Genomic DNA, 9,994 nt, shown 5'->3' with positions numbered 1-9,994 from the left:
AAAGAAAAAGTCCTCAGTCTAACATCCTCATCCTGATTGGTGAGCAATCCTTACTACTGATTTCCCTGTGCACAACCTTAAGTTCCAAGCTACAAAGCACTTCCTCATCTCACATTCAGTTAAAAAGAACCTGCCCTTTACAACTTCAGCTAAAAGATGAACCCTCTCTGACACACAGAGGCAGGTAGCCAGGTGTACATGTGTTGGGTTGGCATGATTTTCATAGGCGACAACCTTACGTGCCTTCCGACTCAACTCAGGAAAGCTTTTCCCGGGGCGGGCTGGCCTGGAGTGGAGAAGTACCTGTCTGAGAAGCCACACCAGGACACCCAGCCCTGCAGCCTCCACGGGGCAGCACGCTGGCCCTGGTGACAGAAACTGCTGCTCCAAAGCCAGGGTGGCTCTTTCTCAACAAGGCCCACCCAGGAGCCACTCGGCAGGGAAATGAGTGGGAGTTGAGCCCAGTCTGTTGAGAAGAACAAGGAGAGGACAGGAAGGGATTCCACGCCAGTCTCACTCCAAGCCTACAAGTAGCTCAAGAGTTGTGAAACTCAACCTTTTAAGGGAAGGCTGGAGCGGGATATAAACAGAGAAGATGCAACATTTTCCCTGAAGGAAGTTCAAAGCTCTTCCGATGAGTCTGATGAGGGTTCGGTAAACTTTGGGTGTCCTCTGCGTCTCCAGAGCTTCTAGCTCTTGCCTGGATAGGAAAAATTCCAAAGGCGAAGAGAGATAAGCCAATAAATAAAAGAATAAACAAGAGAACAAGCTCTACTTCTTCTTTTTCCCTCCATTATGTAAACCACCAGCTCAGGAGGCAAGGCCATGATCACGGGCATGTGGACTTTTTTTTTTGTTTCCAAAAGTCTGTACATTTTGATGGGGTTTTTTGTTTGTTTTACTGTGGCTTCTGCACTTCAAATCAGCACTTGCAGGTAATGGGGTTTTTGAATAGTATCACCGGGTATGAAAAGTTTTCCCAAGAAACCACAAAAGATTGTTCATTTTTTTCTTTCTTTTTTGGTCAACATTTTGCCGCACTCAAGTCAGTGTAAGTCCTAGCAAAAAGACGGTAGTTAGGACACAACTGTTGCTGTAGATGACGTAACACTGGTTGAATTTGTGCTGACATTTGTGTAACTCCCCTCGCTGTTTGTGTTTGACTCATTAGGGGGCACTTGACTGGAGCTGGCTTGAAGGACTGCTCCCGCCACACTGCAATGTGGCCGTGGCCCCGGTTCTGGGGTGTAGGTAAAGGTAAGGCTGGTGGAATAAATGATTCCATCATTACGGACCAAAGTTACTGGAACCTGGACTGGCTGCCGGACCCATCTCCAACCTTCTCGGAATGCAGAAATGTCTGGGGCAACACAGAGCATACTTTCTCCACATCTGTACATAGTTTCAGCTTCTACATCCCCAAACCACACTCGTAAATTTGGAGTGAAATGCTGTCCTGAAGTTCAAGATTGCTACATCCTCACTGCCATTCAACTGAAGACTTTCTACAACAGGCACCGGTGTGACTGGGGCAAGGACAGGGCCCATCCCCTCGTAAAATGTATACTCTGCCTTATCCGTACTAATGATTGTCCAGGAAGCACCATCATTTATCATCTCTTTATTTGGTTCTTTTGGGCATGGAGTGGCCTGAAACCGAATGATTCTTTCTTGAGAAAGGCACAAGTACATCCTTTCTGTATCCTTAAGGTAAAATGCACATTTATGGAGCTGTGACACAGGATCATCTGCATCCAGTAATGTGGTCTGCTTATCAACTTTCCTAATTATCAATCTTGGGAGTGCCATGCCAGTAACTGAACACACAAGTGTGACTGTTTGTCCATAATGGATGTATCCATCGCGGACTGTGAATTCTTCTCCTTCTGATTCATCGTCATCCAAGAGATGAATGTAAAATGCTGCCCACTGCTGAGAACTGGCATGGAAATTACCTCCTTCTACATGCAAGCATCCGGTACTAACTGTCTGGGATCGAAGTCGATTAAACAGAGCCACCTTTGTTCCTGAGGCAATGCATAAGTCAGCATTTTTCAATGACTGCTTCTTTTTGGAAGGTTTGGAGATGACTTTTATCCGCTTGCTGAGGAACACACCAATGTCATCACTATTGCCATAGAACATCTTTACAGAGAGCATGAAGTGCTTTCTCTTGTCTGAGTCAGATATATACAATGTTTTGGCCGTGCAATAGTTCTTTCCTTCCCAGTTTAGCTGCTGCATTTCTTGGTCACTATTTCCTATTCTAATAAATGCACAGGGTTGAGACTCTTGTTCAGAACAACCAACGCGTTCCATTTGTTCTTTTTTTCCTTCCATCCACTGCCCATAATATACACACAAGGAGGAGGGCAAAAAAACCTTTTATCATTTCCATATGACTTCTGTGCAACTTTTGCATGAAGAATAAGTACTGTTTGATCCCCTCGCTCTTTTAAATAATTTCACATAGCTTCCCTAGTAAATCATTTAGATGGAAGCCGCTCACCAAATTTTCTTTTAATCCACGCCATGGTACTTCAAGAACATGTTAAGGTAAGCCACACTTTGATGCACCTGAAAACTCCTCAGCCAGTGTATCTGTATCATTCTCCTTTCCTTTTGAGATCATAATGGTTCTGAAGAACTATAATGCTTCCACTTCAATGATAGTTTCATAATTTCAATGACCTGTCACAGTAGGTGCCATCTTCCACCCATGTGGACTTTCGAGTCAGCCAGAGCTGAGCCCAAATGTGCCCCTTGCTGGCTGCATGAACTTGGACACTCTCTTAACCTCTCTGATCCTCAGTTTCTTCATCTATAAAATGCGAATGACACTAGCATTTTCTCTCAGGGTTTATTGTAAAGAATTAAGGGCCAGCAAATCACTTAGCACAGTGCCTTGCACATAAAAAGGGCTCCATAAATGTTATGCCTTGACTCAGTAAATATTTTAGTAAGTAGCTCCCGTAGTGCTGGTGATTAATGTAAATAAGTGATTTAATTAACTAGAAGCAAATGGCTCTTCCTGAATTACCTACCCTGGAATCCATCTCTCCAGCTTTGCTGGAACGTAGCCATGTCTACAGTGATTTGGGGGATCTTGCTTATTCATAAAGGGACCTTCTCAGTAGACAGTGTGTTGAGAAGCCTCGAGTTGGGAGGTATGGAGGGGGTGGAAAAGGATATGATTACCTTAAATTATTCAGCGGGCTAATCTGCAGGTTAGGGATTAAATTTAATCTGTGACCTCCCAAAAGAGGAATTAAATCCAACGGGAGAAAATTGCAGGGAACAGGTTTCTGGGACTTTTTGTTTTGTTTTGTTTTCCTGATGCAGCCAGAGTTTACGGATCTTCTCTTGTGTATCAAGCGCTGTTCTGGGTACCAGGGACACAAGTGGTGAACACAGTCCCTACCCTGATGGAGACTGCATCTTAATAGGAGATGGATAACAAGCAAGTAAACAAGTAAATAAACAAGACAAATTTAGATACTCATAAGTACTGTGAATAACATAAAAACTGAGTGATAAGATGGAGGATTATTGGTGACAGGGGATAAATTTCTTTCTTTTTAATTGAGATATAACTGACATTAACATTATAGTAGGGGCTTCCCTGGTGGTGCAGTTGTTAAGAATCCTCCTACCAATGCAGGGGACATGGATTCGAACCTTGGTCCAGGAAGATCCCACATGCCGCAGAGCAACTGAGCCCGTGTGCAACAACTCCTGAGCCTGCGCTCTAGAGCCTGCAAGCCACAACTACTGAGCCCGCGCACCACAACTACTGAAGCTCGCGTGCCTAGAGCCCATGCTCCGCAACAAGAGAAGCCCCCACTCACCACAACTAGAGGAAGCCCGCGAGCAGCAACAAAGACCCAATGCAGCCAAAAATAAATAAATTAAATAAATAAATTTTAAAAATTATATTAGTTTCAGGTGTACGACTTAATGATTCAATATTTGTATGTACTGCAAATTATCACCACAATAAGTTTAGTTAACATCCATCACCACACACAGTTACAAAAAATTTTTTTGGGGGGGACGACAAATTTTAAGATCTACTCTCTTAGCAACTTTCAAATATGCAATACAGTGTTATTAACTATAGTCACCATGCTGTACATTACATCCCCCTGACATTTATTTTATAACTGGAAGTTTGTACCCTTTGAGCCCCTTCACCCATTTCACCTACTTCCCACCCCACACCTCTGGAACCACCAATCTAGTCTCTGTATCTATGAGCTTGTTTTTTTGTTTGCTTGCTTGTTTGTTTTGGTTTTCTGTTTCTTAGATTCCACATATAAGTAAGATCATACAGTATTTGTCTTTCTCTGTCTGACTTATTTTACTTAGCATAATGCCCTCAAGTTCCAGCCATGTTGTTTCAAATGGGATGATTTCCTTTTTTCTTTATGGCAGAAAACTATTCCACATTATATATACCATGTTTTCTTTATCCATTCATCCATCATTGAGCACTTAGGTTGCTTCTGGCTACTGTAAATCGCGCTGCAATGAACATGGGGATGCCTATATCTTTTCGAGTTCGTGTTTTTATTTTCCTTAGATAAATGCTAAAGAACAGATTTCTGCTCAAAGTAAGGAAGGACCTTTTGTCTCCAGGAGCTTCCCAAAGAAAAGGGGTTGTCTCTAGAAGTAATGAGCTCCCTGTTGCTGGAGGGGACCAACCCTAGGCTGGATGAGCCATTGGCATGAGTCTTTAAGTCCTATGTCTGTGTAGCGTTTTACGAGTTCATAGGCACAAGATCAAGGGAGTTTATTGTGAGAACAATGGAGGTTTTTGTCCTTATGCCCTTCTTGCAGATGAAGAAAATGAGGCTCACAGAGGATACATCCCTCACCCAATGTCACACAGTTGGGAGGTGGCACCACCAGGGTTGGCCCTCTGGTCTTTCAGCTCTAACTCCAGTGCTCAAGCCACTCAAGCAAGTGGTGATGAGCATCCACCCATTCCAGCTCATCACTGGAGGCACTTTTTAAAAATACAGATTCCTGAACATCACCCCAGACCTACCGGGCCCCAAACTTCACAGATGGCTTTTATAATCAGCAAATTCAGGGTAAAGCTACCTCTGGGTTGGGCGAGAGGGAGGTCTGACTGGGGAGGTCCCCACTGACACTGACAGCAGCCAGGTTTGGGATCCACTAGATGGCCTGTCTGTACGGCCTTTTCAACTCGAAAATGATCTGACCTAAAGCAGCTGGAATTTGGGGGCAATTTCCGTAGATCCACTGAGATCTGCTATTGGTAACTAGATCCAGTTCCCACTGGGTTTACTATTCCCAGTTGTTCACACAGAGCCCACCAGCCCTTTCCCTGGACAGATTCAAAGGTGCCAATCCTTCAACCAGTCCTGGTGAAGCCAGCCTCTCTCAGCATTTCCAGGGCCATCAGCTTCCTGGCTGCTGGAGCATCTGAGGGGACCCTCCCAAGTCCTGCTGTCGGCCCCGTGTCAAGAAGAACAGCTGCCTGCAGCAGGGGACTCAGTCCGTGTGAACGTGCTACAAATCAGTCTTTAGGTAGAAATGCTTTAATCAGCTGTTATCACATTTGCCTGAAATGATGGCTGGTTTCAGAGCACAGACTGACATGCAGCTGTCCCCATGGGCCACTGTCTTCCTGGCTTTGGGTGGGTGCTGCCTAAGTCTAGGGTAGCATGTGCAAAGCAAGAAGCAAAGCCCAGGCACTGCTCCATCCGGAACAGTGATTGGGCAGGTCTAGAAGAAGCCAAGGACTCCCTGGCCCCAGTCAGCCTGACCTGATTACTGTTGACAAGAGCAAAACCAGGAGGTTTGCATAGAAATGAAGTGCCCATAATCCAGGTGTGGGGAAATCCACCCACAGTCCTCCAAGCTTTACAAGGTACCTCAAGGTTCAGAATACTTAGAGACATGGTATGTTCTTACCATTGCTGAAGCCAGCAGTCTCCAAACTGGGGGTGAACGCACCCCATGGTTCACATGACTGTTAAGGGACATACTGGACCTTCTATTTCTATTTATTTTTATCTTGATCTTAAGATTTCTATTGCACAGTTGTCATAATACTAGATAATGCAACTGAGTTCTTCTTTCACGCCAGGCAATGTTCTAAGAGCGTACATATATAGATATTATTATTTGTACTTTATAAGCACAGGCAGGTCAGCTGATCCCTCCAATGTCACACAGCTGAGAAGTGGCAGAGCTGGGATTTGAACACCACAGTCTGGCTACAGAGTTTACATTTATAACTACTACACGATTCTGTCTCATATATAAATACAATTTACAAATTTTAAACAAACTTATATGGGGGTTGCACGCTGAAGTTTTTGTTTCGTTTTTAACTGAAGAAGGTATTCAAAAAAAAAAAACCCTTTGGAGAACATGTTGATGAATTCAGATAAAAAATTAAGCTATTTCCATGGGAGCTTCTGGGGCAGGAGAGATAGCTGTCAGACTCGTTAAAGTCTTAGGGTACCACCATGAGTTCAAAAGCTACTGGAGGGACTTCCCTGGTGGCAAAGTGGTTAAGAATCCGCCTACCAATGCAGGGGACACGGGTTCGAACCCTAGTCCGGGAAGGTCCCACATGCCGTGGAGCAACTAAGCCCACGTGCCACAACTACTGAGCCTGCGCTCTAGAGCCCGCGAGCCACAACTACTGAAGCCCTCCAGCCTAGAGCCTGTGCTCCGCAGCAGGAGAAGCCACCGCAGTGAGAAGCCCTCGCATCACAACGAAGAGTAGCCCCTGCCCGCCGCAACTAGAGAAAGCCCACGCGTAGCAACGAAGACCCAACGCAGCCATAAATAAATAAATAAATAAATAAAAAGCTACTGGAAATGAGTCTTCTAAAGACCAATCATTGTATACCATCTTCACAACTTTTAACATGTCTTTCAGTACTTTTGTCTAATTTCATATTTTTCTTTAAATCTGCTTCTTTTTTTAAAACTTAATTAATGAATTTTCAAAATAAACACTGTATTACCACTGCAAATGGAAAAGCAGCATCTCTTGCAGAGATGCCACCATCTCATTATAAAGTATTAGAAAAATTCTACTCGAAAAGTCTTGTTTTTAGGAAAATAATAACAGCTAATTTTTTTTTAATAGGAAGCAATGTTCTTGAATTCCAGAAAAAAAGTCCAGGCCGAAAACACTGATTTGAGAATTAGCCACACATTTAACAAGAAGCCTCCTGAATGTACACTTTGTCTTCAGAGTGGAAATAATTAGACAAGAGCTGACAAAATTGCAAATGCTTTCACGTGTCTCATAAGACAAAATGCTTACTTTTGAGGTAATTTTGACTCTTTTAATATTTTAAATTTTACCCCCAATGAAACAGAATTACATTGAGGAGGATATATATAATTATTAAAATTTAGCAAAACTTACTTCTTTGGTATACTTATTTAATCAAACCTAATTGGAATCATTTGTTACTAGAAGGACATGTAATAATTAGATAAGATGAATGAGTGTGCTCTTTTTATCCCTTAAGTCCATGATGTATTAATAAACTTAACTAGAATGGTGATCAAGAAGGATGATGTGTCTAATAACAGCTAATATTTTATAGCACCAAGTATTTTATAGTGCTAGGTACTGTTCCAAGTGTTGGAAATATATTGCTTTTACGATACCCCTACTAGGCAGGCATTAATATTATCCCCATTTTACAAATGAGGGTCAGGGACTTTTCAGCAATTTCTGCAAGTTGACACAACGGTTGAGGCCGAGGTAGGATCTGAACCCAGGCAGCCCCACAGCAGGCTCAGTGTTGTTGCCCATTATATACACAGTGATGTTGCCTATAGCACTTCCTGCACCAAGGGAGAGAGCTGGAAGGGAATGCCCTCCTACCCTCAACCTGTTAGGGACCTGCTGCTGGGCCTCCGTGGACTGCCCGGCTCCCTGTGGCCAAGTCAGATAAGTCGCTGCACTTTCCACCTCCAGTGGTGGGTCCAAAGTGGGAGTGCGCCCCCCTCTATCACCAGGACCTGACATGAACTTGCAATAAGAACACTGGCCTGGGCTTCCCTGGTGGCGCAGTGGTTGAGAGTCCGCCTGCCGATACAGGGGACGCGGGTTCGTGCCCCGGTCCGGGAGGGTCCCACATGCCGCGCAGCGGCTGGGCCCGTGAGCCATGGCCGCTGAGCCTGCGCGTCCGGAGCCTTGCTCCGCAACGGGAGAGGCCACAACGGTGAGAGACCCGCGTACCACAAAAAAAAACCCAACAAAAAACAAAAAACATGATTACAGGCACATCCCAGGCTGATTGTGCTGTCCTGATTGTTGCTGCTGGTGTTGGTGAATTTGAAGCAGGTATTTCCAAGAATGGGCAGACCCGTGAGCATGCCCTTCTGGCCTACACTCTGGGTGTGAAACAACTAATTGTTGCAGTTAACAAAATGGATTCCACTGAGCCACCCTACAGCCAGAAGAGATACGAGGAAACGGTTAAGGAAGTCAGCATCTACATTAAGAAAACTGGCTACAACCCCGACAGTAGCATTTGTGCCAGTTTCTGGCTGGAATGGTGAAAACATGCTGGAGCCAAGTGCTAACATGCCGTGGTTCAAGGGATGGAGAGTCACCCGTAAGGATGGCAGTGCCAGTGGAAGCACACTGCTTGAAGCTCTGGATTGCATCCTGCCACCACCTCGCCCAACTGACAAACCCTTGTATTTGCCCCTCCAGGATGTCTACAAAATTGGTGGCATTGGCACTGTCCCTGTGGGTCGAGTGGAGACTGGTGTTCTCAAACCTGGCATGATGGTCACCTTTGCTCCAGTCAACGTGACAACTGAAGTGAAGTCTGTTGAAATGCACCATGAAGCTTTGAGTGAAGCCCTTCTTGGGGGCAATGTGGGCTTCCATGGCAAGAACGTGTCTGTCAAAGATGCTCGTCGTGGCAATGCGGCTGGTGACAGCAAAAATGACCCACTGATGGAAGCAGCTGGCTTCACAGCTCAGGTGATTATCTTGAACCATCCAGGCCAAAGCAGTGCTGGATATGCACCTGTGCTGGATTGTCACACAGCTCACATTGCTTGCAAGTTTGCTGAGCTGAAAAAGATTGATCGTCATTCTGGGAAGAAGCTGGAAGATGGCCCCAAATTCTTGAAATCTGGTGATGCTGTCATTGTTGATATGGTTCCTGGCAAACCCATTTCTGTTGAGAGCTTCTCTGACTATCCTCCTCTGGGCCGTTTTGCTGTTTGTGACATGAGACAGATGGTTGCTGTGGGTGTCATCAAAGCAGTGGACAAGAAGGCAGCTGGAGCTGGCAAGGTCACCAAGTCTGCCCAGAAAGCTCAGAAGGCTAAGTGAATATTATCCCCAATACCTGTCACCCCAGTCTTAATCAGTGGTGGAAAAAGGGTCTCAGAACTGTTTGTCTCAATTGGCCATTTAAGTTTAATAGCAAAAGACTGGTAAATGATAACAATGCATCGTAAAACCTTCAGAAGGAAAGGAGAACGTTTTGTGGACCGTTTGTTTTGTGTGTGGCCGTTTTAAATTATTAGTTTTTAAAACCAGCACTTTTTTTTGTCTTTTCTTTTTTTTTTTTTTTTTTGCGGTACGCGGGCCTCTCACTGCTGTGGCCTCTCCCGTTGCGGAGCACAGGCTCCGGACACGCAGACTCAGCGGCCATGGCTCACGGGCCCAGCCGCTCCGCGGCATGTGGGATCTTCCCGGACCGGGGCACAAACCCGTGTCCCCTGCATCGGCAGGCGGACTCCCAACCACTGTGCCACCAGGGAAGCCCAAAATCAGTACTTTTTAATGGAAACAACTTGACCAAAACTCTGTCACAGAATTTGAGACCCATTAAAAAAGTTTAATGAGAAAAAAAAAAAAGTAATGAATGAGTTGTGTTGTTGCACACTGGATATCCTGATGTATCTCTTGCTATTAAAAAACACTTAAAATGCTAGATAAAAATTTTTTAATATATTTTAAAAT

General features: G+C 44.6%; 2 pseudogenes; one reads left to right on the top strand and one right to left on the bottom strand.

Moving 5' to 3' along the window:
* Positions 1–907: 907 nt before the first annotated feature.
* On the bottom strand, positions 908–2,799 carry LOC111171554 (recombining binding protein suppressor of hairless pseudogene; annotated as a pseudogene).
* A 5,735-nt stretch (positions 2,800–8,534) lies between these two features.
* Positions 8,535–9,384, top strand: LOC111171555 (elongation factor 1-alpha 1 pseudogene; annotated as a pseudogene).
* Positions 9,385–9,994: the final 610 nt, after the last annotated feature.

This window comes from Delphinapterus leucas, chromosome 5, assembly GCF_059928025.1.
Source record: "Delphinapterus leucas isolate spDelLeu-1000000601 "Yukka" chromosome 5, BTC_Dleu_Yukka2, whole genome shotgun sequence".
In the NCBI taxonomy this organism is placed as follows: Eukaryota; Metazoa; Chordata; class Mammalia; order Artiodactyla; family Monodontidae; genus Delphinapterus; species Delphinapterus leucas.
Note: the sequence above shows the minus strand (reverse complement) of the source record. Positions and strands in the feature narration are given on the sequence as shown.